Here is an 18,987-nt window from a genome sequence, read left to right as displayed (position 1 = left end):
GGTGACAGACGCCATTGAGCGCACATTTGCGCTTATACTGCGGTGAAATAAATCCTAAAGTTACACTGATGTCGGCTGCATATAGGAAGGAATTTCAGCCTTGAAAACGTCACTGTCTATAAAATCGGGACAGCCCAGTCAGTGTCTACTTGGGAACTTATGGGTACATCTTGTACGAGGGCTTGTGTGTGTGTTCCTCGTTTGCTCCGCCTCGTTTCTTCTGCTAGGTCCAGAAAAAACTTATTACTGAAGGTGATGAAGAGACACCGAGCAGAGAGTGAGTAGAACTGCCCCATGTGCGACAGTGGCCAACCTATGAGCCCCGCTCAGTCGGCTAGTGACACGCTAATAGCCGAGAAATGTAGCTACAGGGTAGCTATGGGCAAAAAGGGTAAGACCACTTCTGCAGAAGAGGCCAAATTGTTTGTTCGATCGCTACGGGGGCTGGTTTAGGAGCAGAGGCTATATGCGCATGAAAGTTTGGAATAGTAGTATTGAGCCCTGCGAAACATGCAGGTTCGGCGAGGAAGGCTGCTTTCAAAGGTCGAGAGGTGAGTAGCCAGAAGCGAAATCTTCAAGGTGCGAACGAAAAAGGAAAAATGGTTCCTAGATCGTCACAAAGCTTCAGACGTGAAGGATGTAATAACCGTGAAGGTCGAGCTAACGAGACACCGTCACCAAGATTTAACTTGCCGTAGCAGTGCCGAAAAGAAAACCATCAGACCTGTTTCATTGGCACACGTTAGCAACGAGAAGAAGCAAGGTGGTTGTTTCTAGCTCTGAGGCAGATACGGATTTGACGAGTGAGGCTGCAGTGCTATGGCTGAGGAAGAGTAGCAAGCTCGTAGGGCAGCACAGTTAAGGTACAAACGCAGACCTTCCTGCAGTGCAGGTGGCGAACAGTGGCAGTGGTGGACTTAACCAGGCACTCCGAATAGAATGGGATCGGACGTTACTAGATGGCAACGCTGAAACGCCGGGCGAGAATGCAGAGCTGGCCAAAATGTTGAACCCTGTACAGGCTATTACTGCAAGCCAGAAACAACCGAGCAGCAACTCCGGAGTGCACACCTCGGCAAGTGAGCCGTTTGACTCTGCGTCAAGTAAACCGCAGTCCGATAATGCAAAACTTTCGACGTGCGGTGACTCGCCTGAAGCGCCGGCCAAAAGAGCGAAAGGCAGCTAAAGGCGGTTTCAAAACGTACAGTTTATGATAAATGAGCTCAAAATCACGGTGCCTCATATCAACTCACAAAAGGGTGAACTAGCACCGCCAGAGAAACTTTGAGGAGCGAATGATATACAGCATGAGGCATCGCATAGCTATGACACCGAGGCAAGTAGTGAGCTCCATAACGAACGCAGTTACGGAACTAAAGGTCTCATTAGAGGGGCAAGCCAACATTGGCAGCAGAGTTGCGCTAGTCCCAGTTAAAGAAAGTGACCAACAGTCACATAATGCCGATGGTCAAACGACAGACCAGAGCTTAGAGTTATCACAAAATGCAGCGGCAATTTTGATGAAACGACACAGACGGAAAGCATAGCTCAAGAAAACGAGGCAGCGCGGTCAGGGGAAACTCCGGATCAGTCATGGCTGTCTCTGACATCGAAGCAGATGTGAAGGCGATTTGCCTGAAAAATGTTCCGCGTGGCGAGGTGGAAAACATTTTCAAGTGAGCAGCCTATGCTGAAGCTAAGGCTACTTGCTCTAACAATAACATCACCGCTAAAACTTCAAACAGGGAAAGGAAACATAAAATAGCAGTTTCTAAAACCGGCAGCGCGTCAAGAAGCTAGGCCAGGTGGCTTTACAAGAAAGCCAATCATTCAGGGTAAGATAAAAATGAGGGCTGGAAGCTCAAAATGTAGCCGCAGAGTGAACAAGAGAACGCGTATGTGAGATGCGCGTTGAGGGGGAAGCTGGCCGGTTCTGGGAACTAAAAAATGCACAAGCTGAGAAATTCACCAGCAACCCTAGAAAGCGTGCGAGATTTTCGCCATGGCACTTCACAAGTGACAGATGTCACATAATTACTCAAGTGAAGGGGGATACTAAGGTAAGGCGAATGCAACACTCAGCATTGTGCAGCCACCGGGAGAGCGGCGAGATTAGTGCCACGAACAGTGCACAGCTGCCCTGTGAATCAATACTGCGAAGTGTACCAGTCAAGAAGGAACCAGACCCGCGGTCATGTGCCGAGGCGGGAGGTTCAGGAGCTTTGTATGCAGTAGATTCTACCCTTCTCACTTTCATCTTTTCAAGCGCTGTTCAGGCTTTGGAAGCATACCACCGCGCCGCGCCCTTTGACGAGTCTCGGCCCCTAGAGCATCAATCGAAACGTAACTGCGCAGAGCGCGGGTAAAGAATGGGCCCCCCGTGATTCCTGGCACAGCAATTGCTTCTAAGCAGATTCCAAGGAAACGTTTCAGATTTGACGGTTAACTTTTTCTTTTCAAGCAGGTAAAATCGTAAATAATCTTTCGAGTCTTAATTCATGCAGTAGTGCATTTTTTTGTTTTCTCGCTTTTAATAGATTACTGGTAATCACCTCTAATTGCAATACTGATTGTCTTGGAGTTGTAAATCCTCATTCAAGGTTACACTGCTCTTTTGTTTGTGACTTTAGGGCATCATTTTAAAGGAAAAGTGTATATTGCTTCGTTTTATTTGTGATATCTGCTTCTCAGTTTGCTGTAGATAATATCCACAGATATTTGAAAGGAGGGAAAGCCCTCATGAGCAGTGGTTATGTAGATGTCTCGCTTGAGCGCTTTTCTGCTGCAGCTTTGCATGTTTATACGGTATGCTTCGTAGCATGTTTGCAACCACGAGTAAAATCGAGAACACTGGCGATTGTGGCGCTGATAACGATTCATTTCCGCTACCGAGTGGGATGAGAAAGCGGGAACACCGGCGATCTCAGTTGTACATATCCTTCATAATTTTGGTAAAACGCCGTAATCCTTGAGAAAAACCACTCTCATTTTCTTTCTTTGTGTCTGTGCATGTATGTGCTTCATTGATTTAATGAGAAGCGGTTTTCTCTCAAACTTCAGTATAGCTCCTTCCGTTTTCAAAAAAAAAATATCGGCCAGGTCCGGCTAAGCAGATTTCCAGACTTATGTTAAGAGCAAGGGCCAAGTCACACCAAAATTGTACTCTCGTTGCTCAGCATAGAACCCTAGAGGTGTTCTTGGGTGAGCCGAGTACTGCCTCACCGTAGGGGCGGGGGGGGGGGGGGGGGTAGGCGCCGATCTGATCGGTAATGCACCACTGAGAACTTTCTAGCTGTGCAGGTCGTCAGGGTTTGACTGCATGCCAGACTGCTACTTTGACGGCCATTCGTGATGCACCGATCAGCTGTAATCTCTTCGTTGCGTCTTCTTGGCGGCGGACGAGCTGTTATGATTGGGGTCTCGGGCGACGTTCACGCGCCTCCAGCAGATGAAGGCAGGAGTGAAGCATCTGCTGGCAAGCAGCGACCATTGAGGATGGCGGCGACGATGGGCATTCCATTACCACGTGCTGCAGCGGTCACTTACCCTGCCGGGCCGAAACGGGGGAAGCCACCCTCGTCATTTCTTTATTCCGCCATGGGAAAACGACTCCAGCGAGAGGCACATCCCTGCTTGACAAAGAGCGTCAATCAGCCTTCTTGACGGAGGGCGCCGAGAGCGGAACCATGCACATTTCCCAAACGGGGAGATGTACGCTGCTTACCCCCCCCCCCCCCCCCCTTACCCAGCCGCTGTATGGCCGCTCAAGACTTTTGAACTTACCGAGAACACGTGACGTGACACCTCAGCCGAAAACCTACATGTAACGAAATTCTGTCCTTAACGAGGAACAGGATCGACATCGCCACCGGCTAAGCTAAACCTCGTCGCTCTTCGGAGGAGCTGCAAGGAGGTCGGCTGGGCCTCTGTTGACCGCGCGTGCCCGCTGATTGGACTGGGCCAATTTACATTTCCCCAGCTAGGGAACTGGTGATTGCGGACGCTATATAAATGCGTGGAGCTGTATCCACGAACAGCTCTCATCTCGTCTGAGTTCCTTTTCCTGACCAGAAACATGTAAAACATGCATATAAACTTCTTTCTTTTCGAACTCTCCCTGCTGCTCCCCGTCCGATGTCTTGTCCGCCTGAAAGTCTTGGCCCCCGAACTCGATTTCATAAGTGCGCTGTCCGAACCGATGCTGCCCCACGACGATGTTCTTTTCAAAACTGAAGTAGGCGCCGCTGCATCGTACTCGACGCATCTACCGCTTCCTTCCTTTTCTACTGCATGTAGCGTCGGTGGCTTCTCCTCCGGCAATGCATAGTATAAGCGCTGGCCTACCACAAACAACCAATCCAGCAACAAAGTTTTACGGTGCGCAGGTGGGTGAGCGTTGCTCCCCTATCCCAGGACAATATTTAAAAAGGAAATGCCACGGCGTCCAAGCAATTGGGGGCTTCCGAGGAGTCGGCAAGAACTTCGTTGATTGGTGCAAGATCATTGCTTCAGCTTTCGTTCACTTCACCACACATCATCATCAGCCTGAATATACCCACTGCAGGGCGAAGGCCTCTTCCACATTTCTCCAATTAACCCGGTTCTGTGCTAGCTGCATACACTTGACCCCTGCTAACTTCTTAACCTCATCAGCCCACCTAACTTTCTGCCGCCCCCGGCTACGCTTTCCTTCCCTTGGAATCCAGTTTGTTACCCTAAGCGACCATCGGTTATCCTCTCTTCGCACTACATGTCCTGCCCATGCCCATTTCTTCTTAATTTCCACTAAAATGTCAGTAACATGAGTTATTTCTCTCACCCACTCTGTACGCTTCCTATCTCTTTAATGTTACCCCTACCATTTTTCGTTCCATAGCCCTCAGAGTTGTATTCAACTTAAGTAGAACCCTCTTGGTTAGCCTCCACGTTTCAGCCCCATAGGTGAGTACAGGTAAGAGACAACTGCTGTATACTTTCCTCTTGAGCAATACCGGTAAGCTGGTAGTCATAATCTGCGAGTGCTTGCCAAACACGCTCCATCCGAATCTTATTCTTGTTATTTCCTTTTCATGGTTCGGATCTGCGGTTGCTACCTGTCCTAAGTAGACATATTCGCCGACTAATGCCGATGCTTCGCTACCTAACCTAAACTGCTGTTCCTTCCCGAGGCTTTTCCACATTACCTTACTCTTCTGCATATTGATTTTCAAGCCTACCTTTCTACTTTTCCTGTCTAGGTCATCAATCTTTATTTGTAGTTTATCCCCCGAGTTACGTAGCAAGGCAATGTCGTCAGCAAATCGCAGATTACTAAGGTATTCTCTATCTACCCTTATCCCTAACTGCTCCCAGTCCAAGTCTCTGAATACTTCCTCTAAGCAAGCTGTGAATAGTACTGGGGAGATTTTGTCTTCTTGCCTAACACCATTCATTACGGGAATTTGGTTACTTTATTTATGCAGAACTATGGTTGCTGTACAGCCACTATATATTCCACCACTTTCACGTACGGCTCGTCTAACCCCTGATTTCACAATGCCTGCATCACCGCAGAGGTTTCAACTGAGTCAAATGCTTTTTCGTAATCATTGAATGCTATATATAAGGGCTGGCTATATTCCGAGCATTTTCTATCACCTGTTTGATGGTATGGATATGATCGATAGTACAGTACCGTTTCCGAAAACCTGCTTGATCCTTTGCTTGATTGCAGTCTAAGGTTGTCCTGATTCTATTAGCGATTACCTTAGTAAATACCTTATACGTGCGTAACAGACAGTAAGCTGATTGGTCTGTATTTTTAAGATCCTTAGAGGCCCCTTCCTTATGAATGAGGATGATGTTTGCATTTTTCCATGGTTCCGGTACGTCGATGACACCAGGCACTTCACCAGGATAGTCACCAACTATTGTGTCCTCTGCCATCGCACAAGTACTGCTAAGGGCTTGGAGGATTGATTGCTGTCATATCCTTAGCGGACGTGGCAACGTTCCCCAAACTGCTTTCTGTTGACCAAATCATGCACTCATGGACTCCTCGTCCCTGCGTTGAAGATTCGTTAAAAACAGTGATCTAAATTGTTAAATCCTCACTTGTTTTATGCTGTTCAAATGTGATCACCCGTGACAGAGGCTTCCGATTCTGAAGCCGATTGCTTTTACCACTGTTTGCACTGGTGGCTTTCTGCTATTATTTCATACACTCCTTTCAATTCAAAGTCTCACTGTAAAGCATTTCGTTAGCTTAATTTAACATGTTTGTCACAACCTTAATAAGATTAATCTTACGTTTGAGTGCAGAAGACGCGATAAAACATCCCCCTCTCCAACTAACTAATACTGTCCTGCACATTACGACGCATTTTGTTACAACAATTAACTTGGGCAACTTAAAAAGCGACCTCAAATTACGAAAGTAGAAATTACGACTTCAGCGCTATCAGCTTTACACGGAACAACTAACACTTGTTAGAGGACTCCGGGCCATTACAGCGTTCTTGGATAGAGGAGACCGAATAATTCTATGTCTTCAATAGTGGTTTCACTTGTCTTTTGTGAATTTATTCTTAAGGGATAATTTGACAAGTATACATCAAAGCTATCATTTGGGGCATGGCTGCGGTCACCTGTCCCTGGGTAACATCGTAGAACCTCTGCAGAAGGTGGATGATGGTGCTCTTGCCACACTTTTGCTTCCCGATGACAGCGACAGTCTCACCGGGATCGATAGTCATGGTGAAGTTTTGGAGCACCTGTAATCAGAAAGCGGAGAGTTCGTAAGAAACTTTGCTTAAATGCCAGTGGTATGGAGATCTATGCAAAGATTTTGAAGCGACATCTGGCGGATCAACTCCGGGCAAACCGGCTACTAATTAAACCTACATATATTTCAGGCCGCATCGATCATCCCCTTGAAATAGGCGTTCCTTCGTGTCAGGCTAAGCCCTGTTTTTATTACTGTGTTCCCTGTGTTAATCGGAACCACCCTCCCTGGAACAAGTTGATGTTACCAACTTTTGTCATTTTAAGGCTGCCGTATGTGATCTCTGTAAATCCTTGCATTTTCTTTGTCTCTGTTTTCACTATTCATATTTTTCACTACAGTGTGTGTGTGTGTGTGTGTGTGTGTGTGTGTGTGTGTGTGTGTGTGTGTGTGTGTGTGTGTGTGTGTGTGTGTGTGTGTGTGTGTGTGTGTGTGTGTGTGTGTGTGTGTGTGTGTGTGTGTGTGTGTGTGTGTGTGTGTGTGTGTGTGTGTGTGTGTGTGTGTGTGTGTGTGTGTTTCGTGTCGCCTAAAGCCTAATTTATTTTCTTGCTGTGGTGTGCTATGCAATCTATTTCCACCCACTCCCCTCTGCAATGCGTAAATTTATTTATTTATTTATTTATTTATTTATTTATTTATTTATTTATTTATTTATTTATTTATTTATTTATTTATTTATTCAAATACCTCACGGGCTCCGATTGGAGTATTATGTGAGGGGGGTTACATAACTGGGGTGCGAAACAGAAGCATGTTGAAGATGGTTATTTTAACATTGTTATTTTCAAAACGTTAACATTATACAATGGCAAACACAAGAAAAGAGAACAAAATTTGGAAAGCACACTATAGAACACACTTCAATAACAGAACACTTCAGAACAAAATGTTGCTTATTTTTCCTTTGAAAATTACTTAATCTGAAGTGTGAACAATGTTATCAGGAAGACTGTTCCAATAAATTATGGCACGGGACAGGGCTGATGAGTTGAATGCAGTAGTTCTTAACGAAAGGCGTTTAAAACTGAGGTGATTATGCAACCGGTGAGATGTGCGGGCCGTTTTTGGGTAGTGTGAAGGAATGATGGCTATAAACAATTTTATGGAAGAGGCAGATAAGTGCTATTGTTCTGCGAGATTCTAAGGATGGAAGAGATAACGACGCCTTAATGTTAGTTATACTGGAATGTCGGCAATAGTTGCGAGAAATGAAACGAGCGGCACGATTTTGTACGCGCTCTAGGGAATGAATTAAGTAATGTTGGTGAGGTGACCAAATGGAAGATGCGTATTCAAGTTGAGGGCGGAAAATTTTTGATATGCCAACTGCCTCGTGGAAGAAGGTGCCAATCTGAGGTTACGTTTTAAATAACCTAATGTACGGTTAGCTTTGGCAGTAATTTTTTTCTATGTGAGTCTTCCATGAGAGATGTGGTAAAAAGCGCACGCCAAGGTACTTGTATGACGACGCAAGAGTGGCTGGACTGTGATTAAGCAAGTAAGTGAAACGGTGAATAGTCTGTTTACTGCTAAATGTCATTAATTGGCATTTATCAGTGTTAAGGGACATTTGCCATGATGCGCACCAGTTATTAATGTGGTGTAGATCTTCTTGAAGGACGATTCCAGTGCTTCGTTGAATATTTTAAACTGCTCTTATTTTTCGAGACTTTATAACATTACCTTATTATCTGCTTATTAATATTTAGGCCTACCAATTTGCTTTTCCTGTCTAGGCCATCAATTATTATTTGCAATTCGTGCCCTACGTTAGCAAGGTAAATCGCAAGCTACTGAGGTACCGATGTGTGCAAGGCCTTCAATGTGTTCGCTCTGCATACAAACATCAAGATGCGTTCTGTAGTTATTACAAGGCTTAACACTGCGTGTCAACGCATGCCAAAGAATTCAAAGGGAATAGCACATGCCATTGCCTGGCTAATTTGTTAGCAGTAGCACAATAAGCTTTGAGCAACGGGTGCATCCTATATCGCAAGCGTGATACCCCGTCAAAGCACAAGACTACTTGTCGCTAATGCAAACGCTATCGCTCCGCTGCCGGTCCAGGCAGGAAGAGAGAACAAGCGGGCTTTTTCTAACTCTCCTGCCGTCTGTTGCCTGGCGCTGAAGCTAACTAGTATCCACGTGAGCTCACCGGTTTGTTGTCGGTTGAGCGGGGGTAGCAGAAGGTAACCTCGTTGAACTGAATACCGGCTTCTAATTCTGCCGGCTTGAGTCCGGACCCAGAACTGCTGTCAATGGCCGACTTCTGTCAAGGGGCGAGAAAGGAAGCGAGTTTATCAGCCTTTTTACAATACGAATTCCCTCTGTAAGACGCGAGTGCTGTCATTGTTCGCTCACAAACAAATGCCTGTTAAAACTCAGCTTTCTGCATCCGTCAACTGGCTTGGTTTCCGCAAAACTGCCAGTGAGATCAGAAAGGTGGACAGTTGCACAAGTTGGCACTGAATAATTGTGGCAGGAACGGTGTGAAAACAAACGAATGGCGAAAGGAACGAGACCACCCAGACTCGATATGCCGCTCGTCTATGTCCCTGTTGTCTCTTTTCTTTGTCCTTATTCTGCTTTCGTGCTGTGAATGCCATAATTTAAGGTCAAACTGCGCCTCATGAAATTCGCTTGAATACTTTTTCAAAGAAGAGGTTGTAAACGCACATGAAAAATAAGAAAAACAAGCGTCGCTTTTTGCCAATAACTGACTGCAATGGGAAGGAATTGTTGATTGCCCCGAAGCAGAGCGCACACTGCACACTGCCAAAGCGCGAGATCAAAGAACAAAACTATTCCTCTGTTACTCTCAACGACCTAATCAAAATCCAGCACTTATATATTCAAGAGCGCAAGTAAACGCTACCGGTCTCGGTATTGCGGTTCATGAACAGCCGCATCTTCAAAAACAGCAGACGAAGCAGTAATACGCTGCAAGGCTGGCTCGCTATTTCCATTGATTTCTTAAATTTTGAGCCTTCCATGTGCCGCTTATCCACGTTTATATGATTCAAAAGACCCAGTTACCATCCCAAGTAACAAAATGATTATGCATGAAGCAAGAGCAGCAAAACCCAATTTATAGCAACCGAGAAGACGAATTACAGTCATGCTTCTTGGGGAGTCAGGTCTATAACTTGCGCCATATCTAGAAGTAATAGGCTTGTGTGAAATAAAAGTACTACGGGTAAAAGACTGCAATTTCCTCGAAGACTTCATACACTGTATCATTTCATAGGAGGCGATGGTGCAGCAGCGCACAGCTCGAGCTCACCACGTATTATGAGCGAGAGAAGAAAGGTACAAAGATGGCGAAAAAGGGGAATTTTTTTTTTCATAACTACAATTTTGGCGACAAAACTTAAAAGGTAGCAGCTGTTTAAGAACGGTTAAGCCCAAAGGTCTAATCATAGCCTGCTTTGTCTGAATACAGTGTTTGTCCTCTTCGCTCTCTCACTAGTTAACTGCGACATATATATATATATATATATATATATATGTCGCATATATATATATATATATATATATATATATATATATATATATATATATATACATATATATAGATGTATATATATATATATATATATATATATATATATATATATATATATATATATATATATATATATATATATATATATATATATATATATATATATATATATATACTAATGCGCGTTCATATCAGCAACGAAAGGGGTCGCTTATTGTAAACATATATTCTATTCGGAGAACATCAAGGATTAAGGTCAAAGTGGTAATGTTAGAGTTCGTGGTCGAGGTCAGAGTTCATTACATCGTGCGGAATGTACCATCAGGGTGCATCTTCGTGGCCATGGCGTGTGGCTTGCCCTATTAGGCTTCAGTTCAGTTCAGTCGTTCAGTCGTGTCCGACTCTTCGTGACCCTATGGACCATGTCACGCCACGCTTTCCGGTCTCTCACTATCTTCCTAACATCACATAACTTCATCTGCAGTGCCTCGAGGATGCCATCTAACCATCGCGTTCGCTGCCTACCCCTTCTCCGGCGACCCTCAACTTTTCCCAACATCAAATCTTTCTCCAGCGACTCCTCCCTTCTCATCAGATGACCAAAGAAGCTGAGCTTTGACTTTAGAATTTGACCCTCCAATGAGCAGTCAGGGTTTATGGTCGACAATATCGACTGATTTGATCTTCTGGCAGTCCAAGGAACTCTCAAGAGTCTTCGCCAGCACCACAATTCAAACGCGTCAATTCTTCGGCGGTCAGCCTTTTTCACAGTCCAACTCTCGCATCCATACATCACAACTGGAAAGACCATAGCACGAGTTATACGGATCATGGTTGGCAGACTAATGTCTCGGCTCTTTACTAGGCGGTCAAGGCTAACCATTACTCTCTTTCCCAGAAGCAGGCATCTCCTAATTTCATGGCTGCAGTCTCCTTCCGAGGTAATCTTGGAGCCCAAGAAGAGAAAATCTGTCACAGCTTCCACTTCTTGTCCATTGATGCTCCAGGACTTGATAGGGCAAGACGCCATGATCTTTGTCTTTTTAATGTTTAGTTTAAGCCCAAACTTCTCACTCTCCTCTTGTACGCGCATCAGAAGTATCTTGAGTTCCACTTCACTTTCTAAAGTGGAACTCAAGAGACTGTGGCCTCTTGTCCTTCATACAGGTTCCTGAGGAGACAGATGAGGTGATTTGGAACTCCCATCTCTTGGAAAGCTTGTCACAATCTGCTGTGATCTACGCAGTCAAACGCTTTCGCATAATCAATAAAGCAGAAGTATATGGGTTTCTGGAACTCTCTTGCTTTTTCCATGATCCAGCGAAGGTTGGTAATTTGGTCTCTAGTTCCTCTGCCCTTGCGAAACCCAGCTTGCACGTCCGGAAGCTCCCGATCCACATACTGCTGCTGCCTTCCTTGGAGGATTTTCAACATCACCTTGCTAGCATGCGAAATAAGCGCGATCGTGCGGTAGTTGGAACAATCTTTAGCACTGCCCTGCCTATTAGGCTTAGTTGGTTATAAAGTAATTCGGTTGATATGCCTGATTATCAAGGTCAAAGACCGCAGCGACATGGAGCAGCATCTTCAGCATAGCTATCACCTTGAAAAATCAACCGTATACGAGCGTCTGCGTCCTTCTACACGCGATGCCTGCAGCGCCCTTGAATGGCCTGTACTTTGCGAAGCTTACCCTGTCGATGATCTGGTAGACCTTCCCGGCTGCACTCTTCGCATTGGCGAAGGCGTTGAAGTAAGGTGTCGCCTGCCCCAAACTCATGGAGAACATCAGCACGCTGAAGAACACCTGCGCGTGAAGGTGTAAGTAGCTGAAATGCGACTCGCCGCCATCGTTCAAGCTAGCGCTGAACTAGCGCAGGTTTAGAGCTCACACCGAGCAAGCATGCGTGCAAAATAGAGAGCGTAGCAGTGTTCACTTACGATTATGAGCGTGCTAGTAAGGTATTTCTTCTGTCCAGGTGGTTTCTCGAAGTCTGACACGATGAGGTCGATGCCGTACCAGAAGCCGAACGCGTAGCTGGCGAAGATGGAGGCCCAGATGACGGACACTCCGACGCTAGCCACAAGACCTTTCCGGTAGCCCGTCTGCCTGGCGCTCGCCAGGCGGTCGGAGTACCTGCGGACCACCATGCGCTCAGTTGAGCATTCCCGCACATTACGGATGGGTGTACTTTATGAAAACGCCGTTTAGGACCAAAGCCATTGCAGTCACCAGAAAATAAACTTGTGAGGGTGTACCGGCAAAGCATGCTGAGGGTAGCCAGAAGCCCCGCCAACAATTTTATTTTCTTTGTACTCAAAATAGGTTGTTACATAAACTTTTCTTCAGGGCACGCGCCTACAATGCAGACGCAAATAAACATATTGAATATGGTCACCGTAACTGGAAATCAACAGCGTCTTTGTGCGCCTAAGGAAGGCATGACATTTCCCTCGGGCTTATCGATCAAAAGCGCTACCACTCTTCGTTTGTTTATGCACAAATAGTTTATAAAGCACACGCCAAGGCTGTTTACTCATAACAGTCTTTACTTCAGAACATGCCTAGCCAGATGCATTCGCTAAATTAGGCAGCCCCGTGCCCCCTAGCCTGCTACTCTGCTGGTACCTCTCCGGGTAAACAATCGTTGGTATGTTTACCTTCGTATCCACTGTACATTCTGTGACTCTTTAACCCATACTTCCTGCCTTTCGCATCTCTTTTTCTGTTCCAATTAAGCTTTTCACATAAAGGCCACCACTATTCACAGTGGGCTCCTCGTGCCTCAAAAGCCCACTGTCTCCCAAATGGGCACTACACCGCTGCTCTCTGTGCTCTAGAGTGGAACGAGAAAAAACAAACCGGTCTCGGAAAACGCTGAGGAGGATTGTTCGACTTGCTGTTCTCGGCGTACAAGGGGCATTTTACAGGCTTCAATCAGTCCAAACAGCCACTGAAATATCTCGTGCAAACCGTGTTCCGCAAGGTTTTTCAGCTCCCCTGGCTTCTCCATTATATACAGCGGCCAACTGGAACAAGGCAGGTGCTGAAGGTGTTCTATCGGTGTCGTTAAAATGTAGCAATCATTGAGCATGTAGAAAGCCTTGGCATTTCCAAGAATTCTTACTTGACCCCACACTTGCAAAATGCCACCAGCGTTCCCGCATATGTTCCCGCCGTAAGCAGAGTTGCGCGACGGTCCACATTTCGTTTTGAGCTCTGCGGAAAAGCCGCTCCTTGTGAGCGAGACGCCTCGATTAGGGCGCTGTCAGCGGCGTTCTGTACTGCGCGCGTTTCTTCAAGCCCAAGAATTGCGATGATTCAGAAAAAAATCGTTCTTCATCTTTACATACATAGCCACTGCTGTTAATGTGGAGAACTTTATCCAAGAAATATACACTGTGCCGGAAATCTCGCCCCTCGCAGTAGTGTGCGAATTAGTACTCAATTCAAGGTGCAAGTCACCGGCTGCTACGGTTTATGTCTGTGCCGTCGTAAAGTCGAATAAATGTCCCACATTGTTTTGTCTACGGTGCCCTGCGTAGTGATACTATAGTACACGAAATGCTGAATTGAGAGTCAGCATAGTGTGTAATATGCTACCACGTACCACTCGCCAGCAGTAACAGCGCCACTACCGGAGGGCAGGGGCCGATGGCGCCAGGAGGCCGTACAAGTAAATTCACGGGACGCCTCACGGATACCCAGGGATACCAGGAATAAACGCATGCGAAACAACACCACCACATCCGTAAATTCGACTGCGCCGCATCAGATTGGGATGTCTGATGAGCAGCGCGGGGAAAACAGTCGCATAGCTCTGCTCCCTGCGAGAACATATATACAGGAACGCTAAATGTGACCACCTTTTGAGGACCCTTAAAGATCACCCATTGGTGTGCATCAGGCCATTAATAGTAAACCGATTGCCGCAATTTATGATCAGCCGTTACATATTTTCCGATTTTTGTTGTTGTGACATCAGCTTCATGTTAAGCCATTAGAGGAAATATCAAGCGGCGTACACAAACATCATACATAGTAATTTGTGAGTACATTGACGACAGTCATCCCGGCATGCTGCGCTTACAGGCCAGCCGATCGCCTAGACAAAAAACCATTGGCGATATCCGGTCGTTCCCCGCGAAAGCTTGAAAAGAGCCGCCACTCCTCCGAATAACACTGATCAGTGATAGGTGACAAAAATCGAAGCGAAAATTTAAAAATATGGATCTTTCTGTAGAGTACGGCACCAACGCAACGTGTGCTTCCCTGCGCATGCGGTTGTCCTATACCGCATGCGAGCAGCGAAACACTCCACGCAAATCAGACGCTACAACCGTGCTGTATTTCTTCGAGGCCCTTGGAAAAAGTTTTATGTTCTATAAAGCGACGTCATTTCCTCAACAACAGAGGTCAGTGGTGGTGTTGGGTCAGCCCGCCGTGTTCTTGGTGAGTTGCATCATGCTTAATTGTGCTTTCTAGGTTTAGCCGCACTGAATCCCAGCGATGGGCCAATAGATGACATCGCGCTACTTCCGTAGCAACAGGAGTCTCCCTTGTGGCACTGAGCAAGAGCGCAGGTACGTGTCTACATAGTGATTTTGGGCCACGCTAAGAAACCACTGTGGAAGAGAAACGTGCAGACTGCCAGCCAACGCAAAAAAAAAACACTATCAGCAGTGATGTATGCAGAGTTATACGGTAACATGTCTTAGACACTGAAATTGGCTTGTATCGATATAATACCAGCGCCTAATACAAAATACAACTCTTACTAAAACTCTTATAAGGCAGCAAAGAGCGAGAGGAAAAATAGAGGTACCCTCATAACAATACGTTATCGCTAGTAAGCGTTATTAAGTGCAAGAAAATCACATGGCTGTTTATGTGCATCACGGTTATATGTCTCAATTGTGAAGCAATCTTGTTTAAAAATAGCATGCGCTCTTTTTTATTACGAAGCAAAGATGTTAAATGGAGGTCCCAAACTTTGGAAGGTAAGCAAAACCTGCGCTCGGGGGTACTACAGGCGGCCAGTTTCGATGTGCTTCGTTTTCCGCTCTTCGCAATAACAAATATGCACTATTGTATATGCCTGCGTGGTTTCTTCTTTGACGTGCGTCGGTTTTCAAGCGTGGAGCAGCAGCGGAAGTCCTATCTTCGGACATAGTGCATGCCCCGGAAAAAGCTTCCCTATTGCAAAATCTGCTGTAAAATGCATACGGATTGTGTATATCGCTTTCTTGTCCAAGATAAACCTGCCCGCAACCAGGTGAGCTGTCTTACGGGCTGACAATATTACTCGCCAGCCCTGTTTGCTAGGGCAGGAAAAATGAAAATGTCACCTAGTAATAAAATGAAAAAAATATATATATCTTGTGAAAGAAGGCCAGGTCCAGACGGCAAGGTCGTGAAGGCAAGGCAAAGTATGCCGTGTCAGCGTTTAATCTGATGGAGAAAAACCCAAGCGCGCGCCAGGGCCGGCGCCGCGGGACGATGATGATGGTATGTACAAGAGGAAGAAGAAGATCATGGTATGTACAAATGAAAGAAGATCCGTGTCGTTACTTTCCGCAAACGGTGGCACAAATTAGCATGAATAACAGAAAGTGCAGCACCTGTGTCAATCAAAGCTTCGACCGGGAATCCTTCAGCTAAAACGGAAATCATATTGTACGGCGCTGAGGAGGACTTTTTGTAAGTTCGCAAAGCGCAGTTTCTCCTCCGGAAACTGCATCGCTTAGTTTTTCGAATTACGGACAGGAACAGTTGTTGCTGGTCGACGTGGCGAAATAGAGCGGCGGTATGGGGAAGGGGACCGGCATCGGGATACATGAGCCCCACTTGGTTCAGACGAGGATACCGGCGGTGGAGAGAATCGACGAGGTTGGTTGGGAATGGGTCGTCGCTGATAATATGCAGGTATGTCACTTTCGAAGGCGTCATAACCACGTCGCTCGTTCTGGATGCGTCGGCGACAAAAGCGAGATATATGTCCTCGAATTCCACAATAATAGCACACTGGGCGAGAGGGGCGCCAAGGTGCGTAATAGGGTGGCGTCGGTTGAGCCGTCGTCATGGCGTTGATGTGGTTGTAGGGTGGTGCTTGGGGTGGGGGAACAAAAGGAGGAGGGGATGCAGTGACATGAGCGTAAGTCGGTGCTGGGCGAGGTGCAGGAGGATCAGGTGTGACAGGGTGGTTGATAGTGGCCAACTCTTCTTTAATGATGTGGCGGAGGCCGGCGTCGTTAGAAGGAGGAGACGAATGATCGCACCCGTGCCGGCAGAAAGGGCTGAGGGCTTGGAGCTCCTCGCGGATTATCGCTCGAATCATGGCTCGTAGATCGAGGTCAGTAGAGGTCACCTCCACAAGTGGTGGAGGTGAAATTTGATCCCCTTGCTGCCTTGTGTCCTGCCTCTCGCTGGAGCTACGTTCCGGTCGCCGTTTAACAACTACCATCGTCATGTCAACCGAGAGCAGTCCCGACCCGGCCGGACCCTCTACCTCGGCTACACCACCGTCTCCGATGGTGCCCACACGACAACGCGACCCGCCGCTGTTCGCTGGTCGTCGCGACGAAGACGTCGATGACTGGCTTGACACTTATGAACGCTGCAGTGCCTACAACCGGTGGGATGATGCTATGAAATTTTTGAACGTGTCTTTCTACCTTATTGATGTCGCCAGAAATTGGTTTATTACCCGCGAGCCCCACACCACAAACTGGCCCACCTTCAAGCAGCAGTTCCGACAGTACTTCGCCGACCCGGCTGTTCGGACGGAGATCGCAAGGAACAAGCTCGCTACCCGCCGTCAAGGTCCCGATTAGTCCTATGCGTCATACATAGAGGCCGTGCTGGCACTCTGTCGGCGTATCAGTCCCACCATGCCGGAATCTGAACGTGTACACCATGTCTTGAAGGGAATCAATTCAATGGCTTATACCACCCTAGTTGTCCAAAATCCATCAAGTGTTGATTCCATTATAACGACCTGCCAACGCCTCGACCAGCTACAGTCCTCCCGATTGCAGCCCGGCTTCACTACTACCCCGTACCTCCACCACTTGTGAAAGAAGGCCAGGTCCAGACGGCAAGGTCGTGAAGGCAAGGCAAGGTATGCCGTGTCAGCGTTTAATCTGATGGAGAAAACCCAAGCGCGCGCCAGAGCCGGCGCCGCGGGACGATGATGATGGTATGTACAAGAGGAAGAAGAAGATCATGGTATGTACAAATGAAAGAAGATCCGTGGAGAGCTCACAATATCAAGATCAGGATTTGAAGTACGGCCCTTCACCACTTCACTACACCGACCACACGAATGCGTCGTCCCTTACTTGTGCAGGATAACTGCGCTTCTTGCATATAATTTTCTTGTGCGTCGAAACTGACATCACCGTTAAACGATGCAAAGCGCATTAGAAGTGTAAAGCGTGCTGAAACATTTGGCTGGCTGCTATAGGCGGTGTCAGTGATGTCCCGAATCTATGATAATAGCTTTAGTTCGGCGATGTGACTCAGATTTTAATTCCCCTGTGTTCACTGTTCTGGGGTGGCCTTAGTACTAATGCACAGAGTTTTCTGGCGCATCAGTTTGCAGCAAAAAGATTATTTAAGTTTCACATGCTCCCTGCGGAGCAGAGACGCTGCCAAATTTAGAGTAAACCACTAATAATAATAATACGCATCAGTTTGCAGCAAAAAGATTATTTAGGTTTCACATGCTTCCTGCGGAGCAGAGACGCTGCCAAATTTAGAGTAAACCACTAATAATAATAATACGCATCAGTTTGCAGCAAAAAGATTATTTAGGTTTCACATGCTCCCTGCGGAGCAGAGACGCTGTCAAATTTAGAGTAAACCACTAATAGGGCAAACACAAAAAGAAGCATTGAACGAGAAGCAGGTCAGTTCGTTCATAATAAAAAATACTACATAGAAGGAAAGGAGGATATTGGGCAACACAGGGCCTGTGTTCCCAGTTTTTATTTTTGCTACAATGCATGGTTCATACCTTGCTATTAATTAAAAACGACCGTGTGTAGCATTCTGTACTCGTCAGTCGTGGCAGTGGCTCTTTGACGCCAGCAAACGCACTCGTACTTCGTTTGCCGCTGACATTTTCGCCTCGTCGGCGATCGGACTTCCTTGATATCGTGGAGATATCAAGGAAGTCCGAGGAAGGAAGGAAGGAAGGAAGGAAGGAAGGAAGGAAGGAAGGAAGGAAGGAAGGAAGGAAGGAAGGAAGGAAGGAAGGAAGGAAGGAAGGAAGGAAGGAAGGAAGGAAGGAAGGAAGGAAGGAAGGAAGGAAGGAAGGAAGGAAGCAAGGAAGGAAGGAAGGAAGGAACGAAGGAAGGAAGGAAGGAACGAAGGAACGAAGGAACGAAGGAAGGAAGGAAGGAAGGAAGGAAGGAAGGAAGGAAGGAAGGAAGGAAGGAAGGAAGGAAGGAAGGAAGGAAGGAAGGAAGGAAGGAAGGAAGGAAGGAAGGAAGGAAGGAAGGAAGGAAGGAAGGAAGGGAGATGAGATAGCTGGAGTAGGCCGACGTTCTCTGTAAGAATTTTATTGTCGAGCTCGGGAACGGAATCTATGGCTGGGTCAAACGAAGTGACGGATCCGTGCCGTGATCGCTTTTTGACTGCCGCTAGAGTGAACCGCTCACCGTGCGCCAGCAATCACGGAGTCCGCGCTTACACAATGGATTGTGCCGTTTAACT

At 46.6% G+C, this 18,987-nt stretch overlaps 1 pseudogene across 1 annotated transcript in view; it reads right to left on the bottom strand.

Moving 5' to 3' along the window:
* Positions 1 to 18,987, bottom strand: part of LOC146200765 (phosphatidylcholine translocator ABCB4-like) — a 144,247-nt pseudogene that overhangs the window by 60,688 nt on the left and 64,572 nt on the right. The window contains exons 7-10 of the transcript XR_014704681.1: positions 12,210 to 12,405; positions 11,962 to 12,075; positions 8,919 to 9,032; positions 6,627 to 6,752 (exon numbers count right to left, since the gene is read on the bottom strand). The product of XR_014704681.1 is annotated as a phosphatidylcholine translocator ABCB4-like (transcript). The remainder of the gene's footprint in view (positions 1 to 6,626; positions 6,753 to 8,918; positions 9,033 to 11,961; positions 12,076 to 12,209; positions 12,406 to 18,987) is intronic.

This window comes from Amblyomma maculatum, chromosome 2 (genome assembly GCF_055883805.1).
Source record: "Amblyomma maculatum isolate TAMU_Amacu chromosome 2, ASM5588380v1, whole genome shotgun sequence".
In the NCBI taxonomy this organism is placed as follows: domain Eukaryota; kingdom Metazoa; phylum Arthropoda; class Arachnida; order Ixodida; family Ixodidae; genus Amblyomma; species Amblyomma maculatum.
Note: the sequence above shows the minus strand (reverse complement) of the source record. Positions and strands in the feature narration are given on the sequence as shown.